The following is a 15,348-nucleotide window of genomic DNA, read 5'->3' as shown; positions in this document are numbered from 1 at the left end:
TTCTCCAACAATGGCACCCCCGGGCCCTGCAACTGTCTCTGAGCCTACCAGCTCCCTAAAATTTTGGGAGTGCCCTCCTTGGATACTCCCCCTCGACGCTCACGTAGCAAGTTGGCGCCACGGGCCCCTTCCCCGGGTGCCCGTGCCCACGACACTGCCCACGTGGCTATTGGCGCTACGGCCCCCGCATCATGCGGGCCCACCAGTGCCCACTACACTATCACCGCCCCTCTTGGACCCTTGGCCTACCGCGGCCAACTCGCCCGGTGCCCGGGGTACCCACTCAGTGAAACTCACCTTTCGCAGCCACGCTCCCAGCCCATCAACAGGACTCCTGCACCCCTCCAAAGGGGTTTCGAGCCTACGTTCGCACCAACAGCAAAACGACCTCCATTTTGTTAATTTGACTAACCCACTAACTAACATTACACTGACCCCGGGAGTCTCTTGGGTGGGAATCACTCCTCCCCCCAATCACTCATCGCACCATGCATACCACATTCGCTCCATGCACTCAGGCCCGCTGGCCCTCACTCACTCATCAAGTACATTTTCCATACATTTCATTCCATCGCTCACATTGCTGAACTCTGCCATTCTGCTCACTAAATCCCTTAACTATCTCGCGCTCCCTCGTCGTCCCTGATACTACTGCACGTTCCATTTAATCTACGTAGCTAAGCTACGTCCCCTCTACACATTCAAAGTCAGTCTCTCTCCTCGTCTCCAAAATTCATTTTTTTCATCCTCCCATTCTAAATCTGACCTAACATCCCTCTAACTAATCCATTCCAGGGGCACCATGAGGACTTATCGCTGTCCCATGAAGCCGGTCTGACTATTACTAACCCTTCCCCCTAACTAGTGGTTCCTGTGCCCCCAGTCAGGGGGGTCTTCCACCCATGCCTGGGCTTGTGTCCACTCGAAGTGCTGAGGCTTGCTTTTCTCTTTTTTTTCTTGCGCGCACCAGCGCGGAAACTCACAGCCTGCGCTCTTTATCCGTGACATCATGGCAGCTGGTCACGCCTCGCGCTCCTCGTCCCTCTTGGACGGTAACATCCGGCAGGGATTCCCCTCCTGCCGGACTGCAACCATGCAGCCATGAAGTCACTGCGCATCCCCAAAGCAAGCCCCGCGTTTCGAGGGGTTCCCCACGCAAGCATATGTGCTCTGCTTTGCACCACGCTCGCCTGGAGAACCAGTCCGGTCCAAAGTCGTTTTCCAGCCTACCTTTTGTCCGTCCGCGGGATCGGCTACATCCACCGCGTGCGTTTCCGGACCGGATTTCACTCGCGCAGGCGCGCACGTGGCGGCCTTGTGCGAAGCACAGCACGGACCTCGCGTGCGCTGCTGTGCCAATCCGGCATGGTCCTCACAACAGCTACGGCCACTACACGGCCCTTGTCCCTCATTAGGCACTGTCGTTGTCGCACTCTCACGCACAATCTCTCATGTGCTCCAACGCTCACACACTCTGAGATGGCACTCTCCCTTGGACATGCGGTTGCGTGTTCTCGCATGCCAACTGCCATCTCCCTTTCATACAGCGACCTCACACACGCCGTTTCTCTCACAGTATGCGTGCGTTTCAGCACACATTTCGCCGCACTTGTACACACACACACCGGGACAATCACGCTGGGGATTCGCACCACAAGCGCTCCCGGGGCCTCCAAACCCCCCAAGCTCCACGTGCACCCGTCCACAGCACTAGCCCCTCTAACTCGCAAAGCTCGACCGGACTCACCTCGTCGCGATCCGCTTCAAGGGGGCATAGCGTCTCCCTCCGTTCCTGAAGGAGGCTATCCTGCTGCTCGCGCCGGGTCTCGGGACATTCCGCCAGATCGCCCCCATTGTCATCCACGAACTCCATGTGTGTTTGCTCGTCTTTACCGTGTAGTGTCTCCTCTACCTCCATGTATGTGTGTTCGTCTTTACTTTCGTCCAACTCACCCTCTATCTCCCGTGTCTCTGTTACTTCTTTTACTTCCCACGTCTCCCTTGTCATCACCTCTACCTCCTTTATTGTCTTTCTTGTCTCCACGTGTCTCACCCTACACGTCTCAGTCACCCGATTTAATTTTTCCCTCTGTGTCACCGTCACTTTCTCTGTCACCTGTTCGAGTCTCGCCCAACACGTCTCCCAAATTATTTTTACTTCCCCCGCTTCCATCGCGGGCCGGACACAATCCACACTCCCCCTCGGCGGCTCGGTCGTACTGCCACGTGGCGCTGCCATTCTGCACACCGTTGTCCGCGCTTCACCATGCGCAATTGCCACGTTTGCCTTTTGCCCAGCCTGGTGACTCAGCCCAACTCTCTGCGCTTCGCCCCGCAGTGCCCGCATATCGCGCGTGAATGCCTGCATGTTCGCATCCATTATTTGCTTCATTTCATTTTTCATTTATTTTGCGTTTGCATCCATTTTTGCCAGCATTGCCAATATCTGGGCCATTCCGCTTGGATTTTGCGCAGCCGATCCGCCCTCATCGGTCACGGTTTTGCTGGGGACCGGGGAGGGACTTTGATGGAGGGGGTGGTGTCAAAAGCCGCCAACGCCCCCGCGCCCATTTCGAGCTCTGGGTTTGGTTGTGGGGGGTGTTCAACCTGCATTGGAATGTCCTGCACGGTCATTTTGTCCTGGGCCACAGACTCTAACAATACTAAATCTATTCCACCCCGCACCTGTTCGCTTTGATCTGCCATGTTGCGAACGGAAATAATTTATTTGCTCGGAATTTGATGGGAATCGAGGGTCGCTCTACACACCCTTGATCCGATTCCCGCTAATTTAGTTTAGAGACGGAGGGGTTTGAATCCCGCTCCGGACACCAGTGTTGTGGTTTTCCGCCCGTTCGGCGTGCGGACGACCGCTTTTAGCCGAATCGCAGCCACGCGCCCACCGGTCGAGCAATCCAGTCGCAGCTTTCTGGATCAATGCCGAAATCCAGCTACAGGTGTTTTTATAACACCAGAGATCTGCCAACTCTTCTGTCCATGCACAACAGGGTCAATCGCCGAATTATCGATATACCTAATTATTTGCGAAGACAGAAATGCCAGGGATCTATACCTCGGCGGGAGCGGGTACGGACGAGCAGCTCTTCAGGCGCCCGCTCCGTTTGGGATTTGCCGAGCGGGGATATATCGCCCGACCTCGCCGGATCCTATTACTTTATCGGCTATTAAAAAGCCAGCTAGTATTCCGTACGCTACAATGGCAACTCAAATGAGCAAAAGACGCATGAACAGGTCAACATTGAGACAGGCACATTATTTTAATGCACGATGCAAGCAAGCAATACAAAGGAACAAGCACGTATGCAATGAATGGGGTAGGGGACAGGACGCGAGTAAAAGAAAAGCAAAGACCTGCAGCCGATATCTAAACGAAATGCAAGTCTATACAGGCACTTATTCAGTTTTACTTAACGGACACGGCGCCACAAACACACACTCAAAAACCCAGAAAGAAATGAAAAGAAAACGTGACCGTGTGGTCGATTCTCGGGCTCGTGTCCCCAGACCCAGCCTTCACCGCTGGCATCTCTTTCCGACTCAGCAAGACGACTCGCACACGATCCTGTGAGGCGACCCAGCCAGCGCTATCCAGCGAGCGCGGGATCAAGAGAGACCAAGCTCCTCCTGTGAGCACGCGCAATGCAGAGACCCCTCTGTCCACACACACACACACACACACACACACACACACACACACACACACACACACACACACACACACACACACACACACACACACACACACACACACACACACACACACACACACACACACACACACACACACACACACACACACACACACACACACACACATTTCTCTGTCCTGTCGATCCAGCGCCTCCGTTTTATCACGGAGCCACGCCCCCTCGCATCCCACCCCTTCTTCCAGCACGCGCGGGAGACTTCGAGAAGGAGGCGTTTTCCCGCCAAATTGGGGTTCCCTCGCCGCTGCCGTATTTGTGGCCTTCACCACTGGCGTCTCCTCTCGACTCGCAGAGTGGATTCCTCCGTGTTGGCCGGGGGAGACGCCATCCGTAGGGGGGAGGGGGGGGGTCGTCTGCCTGCTTTCCCTCATCGAATCCAGGCTTCTGGCAACCGTGCTGAGGTGGAAATGCGGTGGTGGTGTGGTTGGTGTTATGGTGGCATGGCTAGCGTTTTGTGGTGGTCGTGACGGTGGTGTGGTGATGCGGTTGGTGGTTAAGGTGGTTGTGGTTGTCGTTGTCATAATGGTGGCATGGCTGGTGTTTTGTGGTGGCCGTGACGGTGATGTGGTGATGCGGTTTTGGAGGAGGTGATGAGGCGATGCGGTTGTGGTTGAGGTGGTTGTTCCAAAATAAACATAGCAAAATAAAAATACTACCTCAAAGATCACAGCCCTGTACACGAATAAATCCCACTAAACGACGGTGGGGAAATCTACCTGAACACGTACTTATCGGCATAACTGATCTTAAGGACCTATATGGTGTTCTGTGAATTTCCACAACCGTAACAATATATATATATATATATAGTAGACTAGGCGTAAGTCGTCACCATCGGGACCGAGAAAAAAGTGACGACTTAGAAATGTGACGACTTACGCGTATGCGAACATTCATGATGACTGTGGGGTGAAGGATGAAGTCGCGCGTGGCCTGGACACATATGTGTGAGAGCCGGCTATTATACCAAAAGGAAAACACAATCCTCGGGGCATAGGTGGGGGTTCATTGGTGAGTTGGAAAGTGATCAAGCAAAGATGGAATTCATGAATCAGTTTATCAAAACTAAAGATAATGAACAACTGTAAGACAACTCATATACCATCGGTGATGGTATGGTGACAAATTACATGACACACAGTCATCGTGGTGATGACTACCACTCAATGCCTATGTGTAAGTGAGTGCGGTAATGTACAAAACAAGCCAATATAAAACCATGATCGGACTTCAACACGAAGCTCGATCGATCCTTTACTCCTTCGCGAAGTAATCCGTTATGTTTGACTGCCTCAAACTCTTGGGCATCTGGTGCATGAGAAAGGACTCAAACCGGTCATTGTATTCCATGATGTTGTCTGGGCAATCCTCCACCGAAAGACAGTATCGGCGCATCACATCCAAGGCGCTGAATGCCTCCCGAATAGTTGGAGGCGCCTTTGGAATGTATGTCTCCCCTGAGTCCTCGAGATCGACAATGTCCACATCGTCCACGTCACCCGTATCGTCGGAGACGTTCTTCACAGAATCCACAATTTCTGCATCAGTCATTTGTTGGGTGCTGCGTAACTCAGCGTCCACGTTGATGTATTTTTCCAATCAGGGTATCGCGTCTGAACCAAAGATTTCAGCGAGTCTTTCCCAGACATTGCGGAACTGGTTTCCATGGTCGTCATCGCTCTTCTCATCAACTTCATGGGCGCTGCGATCCGCATTGACGAACCCGACCGAACGGAAGCAGTTCGCGATGGTAACTTTGGAGACCTTTCCCCATGCAGTTTTGGCAGCTATCAGGGCATTCAGCAAATCCCATTTGAATGGGATTCCCTCATCTGCTGCATTCAGGCGACGCGTGGCAAGGATCTGGCGGTAGTGAAGTTTCAGGTTTCTGATGATGCCACCATCCATTGGTTGAGTGTGACTGGTAGTATTAGGTGGGAGGAATACAAGTTCTATGTTCTCAAGTTGACATGCAGGGTGAGCGGGGCAGTTGTCAACTACGAACGCAATTTTGCGTTTTTCAAGTGACATACGATGGTTCAGTTTCACCAACCATTGTTCGAACAGGGCAGAAGTCATCCACGCATTTTTATTCGCTGAGTAGGCCACAGGCAGGTGCTTCACACTTTTGAAGGCTCGGGGATTCTTACTTTTCCCAATGGCGTACAGAGGCAGCTTGTCGGTGCCATCCATGTTCGCTCCAACCAGCAACGTCACATGGATCTTCGCCTGCTTATCACCATGATGGGATTGACCAACGAACCCCAGAGACTTTTCTGGCAGCATCTGCCAGAAAAGCCCAGTCTCATCGGCATTGTACACGTCCCGAGGCTGATACCTTCCCAAGATGTCTTTCAATTTGCCATCCTTCCAGTCGTGCACCACTACGAAATCCACGCTGCCCGATTCGCCGCACTTCTTGACCTTGCCGATTCCCCACCTAACTTTGAATCTGTCTATGCAGTGCATCGGCAAGGTCTCGGCATCATCATGCCTGAGGTCCGCAGCAAATTTACGTGCCTTCAGCAGCAACATTTCACCGTCCAACCGAATACTTGGCTGAGCCGACATTTGCCAAAACCAGATGATGAGCGCGTCATCGACATCTTCAAAGGACACACATTTCACGCGTTTCACACTTACCACCGGCCTCGCGATCTTCTCCACTTGTCCAAATATCTTGCCCTTATTCTTCAAGATATCGTTCAATGTCTGCCGTTTACTGTCCAACTTCTCAGCTATGGCTGTTTTCTTCATCAGTGGGTTTGCCTCGCAAAACTGGATAATGTCGTATTTTTCTGGTAGGTTTTAGTTGTAAGCTTACGTTTAGTCGCCATTGTCCTGCCTGCAGTGCGATCAACGTGTGTACGCAGTTATAAATAGCCTATCACTGGCGGTGTAAACCAATGAGCGAGCATCACGATTCCATGAAATCGGGCTTCTCATGAGGCAGCAGTTCCGTTTGACGAGTTAGGAGTGGTAATTTACTTGAGTTTCCATTACGCGGGAACAGACAACATCTGACGACTTAGAGATGACGACTTACAGAGGGATGACCCTTTATTCATAGGGACTTAACATGAGATAAATTCGGGACTTTTTGACGCTGCCGATTTCGGCGAAGTGACGAGTTACACGCTGCCGACTTACGCCTAGTCTACTGTATGTGTGTATATATATATATATATATATATATATATATATATATATATATATATATATATATATATATATATATATATATATATACACAGGGGGTTGACTCAGCCTGTCATCCTTCCGAGGTCGGCGAAATGAGTACCAGTATACTGGGCCGGTGTATACCCCGGCTAAAATAGGTGTACCATATCCCTGTGTCGTAAGAGGCGACCAGGGTTGCGTCAGGAAGGGCATCCGGCGTAAAACATGTGCCAAATCACTATGCGGATCACACGGATGATCCGCTGTGGCGACCCCAAACGGGAGCAGCCGAAAGAAGAAGAAGAAGATGTGTGTGTATATATATATATATATATATATATATATATATATATATATATATATATATATATATATATATATATATATATATATATATATATATATATATATATATATATATATATATATATATATATATATATATATATATATATATATATATATATATATATATATATATATATATATATATATATATCCAGGTGTTGGCGCAGTGGTTAGGGCATCGGCTTAGGATCCAAAAGGTCCTGAGTTCAAGCCCCGTTGAGCCACTGAATTAATACACCAGGGGGTTGACTCAGCCTGTCATCCTTCCGAGGTCGGCGAAATGAGTACCAGTGTACTGGGCCGGTGTATACCCCGGTTAAAAATAGGTGTACCAGATCCCTGTGTCGCAAGAGGCGACCAGGGTTGTGTCAGGAAGGGCATCCGGTGTAAAAAAAATGTGCCAAATCACTATGCGGATCATATGGATGATCTGCTGTGGCGACCCCTAACGGGAGCAGCCGAAAGAAGAAGAAGAAGAAATATATATATATATATATATATGTGTATATATACATATATATATATATATATATATGTATATATATATATATATATATATATATATATATATATATATATATATATATATATATATATATATATATATATATATATATATATATATATGTATCTCTCTCTCTCTCTCTCTCTCTCTCTCTCTCTCTCTCTCTCTCTCTCTCTCTCTCTCTCTCTCTCTCTCTCTCTCTCTCTTTCGCAGTGTATAGCAACAGTTCGTGAGGTGTTGCTCTCCACACCTCCACCTCCCTCGCTCTTATCCTCTTCCTTCACTCACTCCTCGCTTCCCCTCCCTCCTCTCCCCGCCCCTCACCTCCCTTCCATCCTCTCTGCCTCCCCTCTCTCCCCTCTCTTTCTCTTTTTTCCACCCCTCCCCTTCACATCCCCATCTGCGAAGCGACGGGTTGTATTTGCGAGTATGAAATAAAAGTTGCTTCAAATTAATCCAAACCTATGGGAAAATTACAAAATAATTTCAACCGGATAAAAAAAATACTTGAACCTGGGTGGTGTATAAGGCAACAGACGGTGCCTCGATCGCTCATGATTATTATTATTTGTTTTTTTTTCTGTTAAACATTCTGCGATATCTTCGCTGTTAAATATGATGATTTTGGAATTTTACCCAATACATCTATAATCTATATGTATAATAATATGCTGGTTCATCCATCTATTTGTGTGGAACATTCCTTCCACCTGTGAAAGACATCATTTGACCACCATGTTGGTCAGGTCAAAGGGGTCGAGAGGATGTGAAAAGGTCTTGAGAGAAAAAATTCGAGTGAACATGTGCTGAATGTAACAAAAGCACACTTGGTAAACCAAGCACAGCATGCCAAGTCTGAACATATCATATCTCTCATTGGTGGTGAGGTTTCAGGAACGTACTCGAAGCAGGATGAAGATCAAACTCAAACTCAAATAGTACCAGCGTGGCAGTTACAGAGGAGATGACTGAAAGGGACAGAAGAAAAAACACTTAGTTTTCTTTCGTCTTCCCGAATCTTCTGCAAATCCTCCCAAAGGTTGGCAGGAACCAGACTTAAAGTCTTTTGCAGAATTGGTAGAGATAGTAACAGGTCGAAAGAACACACATAAACAAGGTCACAAGGCTGGGGGGGGGGGGGAAAATCGGACAGAAAGGGGAACATCGGGCCAAAAGTAGCAAATGATGAGCTCAAAGATACATCAACCATGAAGAACAGAGTCCAACAAAGCCTGGTGTTGGCTTCACAGTAAAGGTGGCTGGCTTAAGATCTCAGCGTCTTCAGTTTGAGCCCCTGTCGCCCACAGTATTTTGACCAGGTGGGATTTACTCAGCCTGTCATCCTTCCAAAGACTCAAACTGAGTACCAGTGTACTGGAAGTAGAGGGAACTGCATCAACAGCACAGCTGTGCCCCCAGAAAATGATGCAACCAGCAGCAACAGGCTACACATGACAGCGGGCTGGCTTGGTCGCACAGCCAGTTCAAGGGAGAGTCTGGGTAGTCCCATATTCTTTCCATTTCCTAATGATGGACCAGACTGTGCTCTTGGGAACTTTCAACACTCTAAAATTGTTTTATACCCTTCCCCAGATCCATGCCTCCTCACAATTCTACCTCGGATTTCTCCACACAGTTCCTTGGACTGCATGGTGGAGTTTCTGCTCTTAAATGCACTGTCAACTGTGGGACCTTAGATAGAAAGGGGTGTTTCTTTCTCAATCATGTTCATTCAATTGAATTAGCCACAGGTGGACTCCAATCAAGTTGAGACATCTCAAGGATGAACAAAGGAAATTGGATGCACGTGAGCTCAATTTGGAGTGCCATAGTGGAGAAGTTGAATACTTATTGACTCGAAACATTTCTGCTTTTCATTATAAATTAACTTGTAAAAGTTTCTGAAAACATGTTTTCACATCGTCATTATTGGGAAGTGTGTGCAAATCGGTGCCAATTTTTTTTTGAAAATTCAATCATTTTAAAATTCAGGCTGTAGCAGCAAAATGTGACAAAAGTCGATGGGTTGGAATACTTTCTGAAGGCACTGGAGATCGTTCTGATTGTTTTCATAACAAGATCACTCCAACTGGCTTTACATGAAACCCCTGTAACACTTCAGCATGACATTCCTATCTCTACCAACTACTGTACAACTACGACTCCAAATATGTACGTACACCTTTTTGTGGGCTCGGTCATGGGATAAGTTTGGGCCAGTCTTTCACGAACTGGTCGTCAAGCCTGACGTTCAACTGAAGACGATTAAGGAAATATTTTGTCATTTGTTTGCCCCCCTCCCTTTTTTTAATGGTGCAATCCAAGATGACTTGAAGCTGTAATTGCTGCCAAAGGCGTTTTTGCAAAGTAATGACTCAGGGAGCTGAATATTTTATGTAAATTAGATATTTCTGACTTTCATTTAAAATAAATTTGTAAAAACGTCGCAAAACATATTGTTACGGTTGTGGAAATTCGCAAACCACCATTCAGGTTCCCCAGAGATTTGTTATTTTGATAAGTGTGTGTCCAGGTTAGATTTCCCCACCGAAGTATAAAGGGATTTATTCGTGTGCCGGGCTGTGAATCTTTGAGTTAGCCGTTATTCTGTTCTATCTTTGATCTCAAACAAACAACATCTCTACAACCACGCCACCTGCACCAAAGCGCCAACAAACTCCACAACCACGCCACCTCCACCACAACGCCACAAAGTCTACAACCACGGCATCTCCACAAACATAACCAGAAGAACAACCCTACTCTACAAACAAAAAGAACAACTCGACAACTCCCACCCCGATATTCTAGGACAAAACAGGATTGACGGTTGGGGCGGGTCCCTCAGAACGGCGTAAACAAGGATGGCGGTTACTAAAAAGATGCAAGCCCGATCACTCCTAGGATTTTCCCCTGCTCGCCGGGAAGGGAGGGGCGAATTCCCCAGACCCAATAAAAAGCTGCGTTAGGACGCCGAGAAAGCAGTTGGTGGTGAAGCTGGCGAGCAGTTGGTGGCAGAGCATTTGAGCTAAGGGAGTCGGTTGGCGGTTGGAGAGCAGTTGAGTTGAAAGCGGCAGTTGAGTTGGGGAGAGGAGTTGGTCGGAGTTGTTGGTCGGTGGAGTTGAGTTCGTTGGAGTCGTCGGGAAGGCGGCCGTGGAAAGTCGGGCGTGCTGCCAGGCCCATGGCCAACCAAGTCGGGGAGACGGCTGTGGAAAGTCGGGTGCACTGCCATGCCGTGGACCAACCAAGCCGCCATTACAACCGCTGCCGTGTTTGCAACAAGCCAGCGAGAAACAAATACCCAGGGTCGCCAAACAAAAGCCCATTGAGTCGCCACCAGGGCGGTGAGGTAACCTGCCCAGCCTCTCAGAGCCTTTCGGTCATCTGGGCTCTGAGGAATATTAAAGGCTTACGAGGCCATGTCTTTTCTTTCTTGGGTTTTTGTATGAAAGTCTGTGGCGACTTGTCTTTAAGTAGAATTGTGAGTAAGTACGTGCTTGTACATTCCGAATAGAACTCGGCTGTAGGCTTTTGCTCGTGTCTTGTCCCCATATCCCCCCATTCATTGACTGCTTACGTGTAAAAATAAATACCCATTGTTTGAATGTCAACCTGCTCATTGCGTCCCTTCCTGTATTGACTGCCATGGTGCGCTCGGGATATTAACGGGCTTTTAAGGCCGATAAAAGTGATCATTTGGTCCGACGGGACTTGGCGATATATAACCGCTGTTGATATATAACATATAACGAAATAACAACTCTGGGTTGTGAAACAAAAAATGTCAAAAAAGTGACCGATGATGTCATAGTTATCCAAAAAAACATTCCACTTGGGTACTCACATTTATGGTGAAAATTTCGTGAAGTGACTATGGTGAAAAAAAACATGCCGCCCTGCATTGATACAACCCCGCTTCGATCGGAAACCTGACCCACAACGTCCTCTTTATCAAATCAAATTCAGAACGGTTGGTCAATAACTTCTTTGGAGTTTGGCATTGATTGGATAAGGTTTTTGTCCAACACGGCTGAGAGATCATAGTTATCAAAATTTATTCAACATGAAAAGTTGATCATTTTTGTGCAGTTTCACTTCAATCTTGAAAGCGGTTCTGGAGAAGATTTTTTTCCATTTAATAGAATAAAAAAAACAACAATATGGCTACCAAACCACACGACTGATGATGTCGTAAAAAATTTCTGTTGACCAATCCATCCATCGATGAACCACAAATTTTCATACTGATCGAAAACAGCATTCTACATGTCGAATTTTGACCGGGATACCATTTCACTGATTACGTCATAGTCAAGTCACTCTTATTCCCCATGCAGAGTTGCTTGTTGCCAAATTTCAATTTTTTCCATGGTGCGGTTTAGTTGATACAGAGGTCCAAAGTTTTTCCGTTTTTTAAAATGGCTGCCACCCGACATCACCGATGACGCCATAATTATGATTAAAACATTTTGCAGAGTAGTCGCATCTATGGTGAAAATTGTGTTAATTGGATAAGTAGTTGCAGAGAAAAGAGAAAATTCGCATGGTGGTGTTGACGGACGGACGGACAAGCTAAAAACATAATGCCACCAGTAGTTCATCACCAAAGGAATAAAAATACATTCTATTCTCCTTTGTAAGAACTGGTCGATGCATCAAAGTGCGTTCCGCGCGGTGTTGTTCCTCGATGTCATCTGGTGTTAATTATTATATTTTTTTTCCCCAAATGAGATCGCATTGTTTCCTATTTTTGCATGATCTTCTTTAATTTGGGATGTTATCTCATTTCATTACGACCTTGGAGCGATATTATCTTCCACATGAAAGCGAATGAGACGTTTGTTTGTTTGCGACGCTACTCCTGTGATCTCCCAAGGTGAATCGTAACAAACATTTATACGAACACTTTTCCTTCTTTTTTTTAAACCACGATACATGTTACTGGAGGTTTGAAACAGGAATTTTCATATAATTCATAACCTGGAAACACGCAAGCCATCACCTGTCACAGGGGTAGGGAATGGGGGTGGGATGAGAGAGAGGATGGAGAGGTGAGGTCGGAGTCCAGAGGGAGGAGGCAGGGAAGAGGGACAGATGTTGCCACTCTCTCCCTGCTCCACTCCACTCCACTCCCTCCCCCTCCTTTCTGAAAATGGTGTGCAGATGAGCTTGATGAGGAGATTGATAAAAAGTGGGTTGAAGTGTGCTGGATATTTGGTTCGGATGGAGAAAGAGAGAATTGTAAAGATAGTGGATAGGTTGAAGGAGCAAAGAGGGAAGAAAAGAGGTTGATCGTGGTTGAGAGGGGAAGATTGTGTGAGGAGGGATATCAATAATGTGAGGGTGGTTGGTGAGTGGAGAGTTGGCTGAGGACAGGAAGAAGTGGAGTATCATGGTCAAGGCAGGGCATAAGCTTGGAACCATTGGACCTCAACCCTGATAAACTGAAGAGAAGGAAAACTTTCCTTTTTGTGAATAAACACCTTGATTGGCTTTTAATTGCATTTCCCCCTTTTCCTGCCCCAGTTGCCCCTTGTACTCCAGGAAAGCCCTCGAGTTCCCTTCCCCCCATTCCCCTTCCCCCACATTATCTGCTGTAAATGAATTGCCTTGTTCACATTTTCATTTCAATCTGTCCGTCCATCCTTTCCCTTTATTGATCCAGAAATGTCCGCACATCGATCAGCCGGGAGACTCTGGGTCACGTGGTTAAATTGTTGGTGTTCATGGTCGATGAGTGACCCGGTCTTATTCGTTTCGGCACTTTCCCTCTGAGTTCTCGAATTACGGAATGATTTCCCTGTGGAGTCAATTGACCTGAGATGGAATGTCCGTGGAAGGTTAACGAGGATGTTACATTTTAGATCCACACGATGTTTATGAGTTTTTGGATTATTAATCAGATTTTTCATCTCCATTCGGGTTCTGAACGTTAAATATCCCACGGAACAGGTAAAGTAGGTAATTGTACATCGTCCCCGTGTTACACCTCCTCATTTAGATATCAAATTGGATATACAAGTTAATTATAAATGGTTTCTGGTAGTTTTGCAGTTAAAAGGAAGAATGAGGTTTATTCATCGTTGTAGGAAGTTTAGTGATGACGTGATATAAAACAAGGGGGTGAATAAAACAAAACGAGTTAAAAACACCTCATTAAATCAACAATCAAACACCTCAACAAACATTCAATAAAACTCCTTTAGCTTTCCTTCATTGCCGTCATCAAGGAACAGAAAATTATTTTGTATTTAAATTAACGTTTCACACATCTTTTGAAATATCAAAGAACAATTCCGAAATACCTCTTCTGATCAGTTCCGCCCCGACCACGAGGACCTGAGTTCGAGTTCCGGTTCAAGGTTCACAGGAAGATCAACCCGGAAGTGTTTCGTAATCCTTTCATTCTTCCTCCTCCTCGTAATTATTTTTATTGTCCTTATAATTACTGATCTCCACTATCGAAGTTGACAGCTCATTGGCGAATTGGTATCATCTGAACTGATCGGTCATTTTACCCTCCACTCAATATTCATGGTGCACAAGTGATACCTCTTTGTAAATAGTTTCATTCAGTTAGTGTTCAATCATCGACTGACATGAAGGTTCGAGGTACACACAATCCCTTTCACATCCATCAAGTTGGTATCCTTTACCCGATTCAAATTTGTGTATTTTTCCTGTGGTATTCCGTTCAGTATACCTTCCGGGTTTTAGGGGTGATTACCGGACGTGACGTCATCTGCACCACTGAACTGAAAATAAATAGAATGCTCATAACCCGTATAAAGTGCAGCCGCCGTGAGCTCGAGATCACGTAGCCGGCGCCATCTTGGTTAGCTCGACTTGACTGACCCACATCACAGATCTACTTGTTTTGAACACGTCCCAGATTGAAAAAGTCAAACGAATGTTAAAACGTAATTTTTTGTGGCAATAAGCTGCTCCAAATGGTTACAGGAGGTGTTGTGGAAGGAGGTTTTACAGGTATTTTTATTTGTTGATGAACAGAAATCGTGTAGTTTTACTCTGAAATATCACTGCTGTATCACAACTTCTCATTCTGCGTTCATCACATGAACCCTGTTTGTCGGTCGCAAATGGTTTATCGCAGTTTTTAGCTCATTTAACTTTCGACTTCAGTCTGGTAAGCTTAAGCGATTGAGCAGTGTCCGTCGGTCAGTCAGTCAGTCATTGAGTCTGTATGACTTGAACTAAACACAATTTTGATGAAACTTGGCCACAAGCTTCATATCTGATGCTGAACGAAGGTGTATTGACCGTGTCAAAATCTGCGCTCATTGAGAGGGTTTACGGAGGGAGGGGGGGGGATGTTGACCCTCCAGAAGGTGAAATAGGTGTTTGCTCTCTTCTCCAAAACAACGCACACAATTCCGATCAAACTTGACCACAACTTTCACCATCCGTGATGTACCAAAGTTTGTTTGGGTTAGAAATCAGTTAGAAATGTACCACGGCAGAAATCAGCGTCTAGGGAGTCTGCGGTAGTGGGGGGGGGGGGGGGGTAGCGACGGTTGCTGTTGATCCAGTTGAGCTTTTGGGCTCATGGTTCGAATATCATTATTA

The 15,348-nt window shown here is 46.7% G+C and overlaps 1 protein-coding gene across 1 annotated transcript in view; it reads right to left on the bottom strand.

Annotated features, from left to right (window-relative positions):
* LOC147021188 (uncharacterized) overlaps positions 1-15,348 on the bottom strand; it is a 70,761-nt gene that overhangs the window by 25,817 nt on the left and 29,596 nt on the right.

This window comes from Eptatretus burgeri, chromosome 8 (genome assembly GCF_056783735.1).
Source record: "Eptatretus burgeri isolate ZD-2024b chromosome 8, Ebu_testis_v1, whole genome shotgun sequence".
NCBI classification, from domain to species: Eukaryota; Metazoa; Chordata; class Myxini; order Myxiniformes; family Myxinidae; genus Eptatretus; species Eptatretus burgeri.
This window is presented reverse-complemented; position numbering and strand designations above follow the sequence as displayed.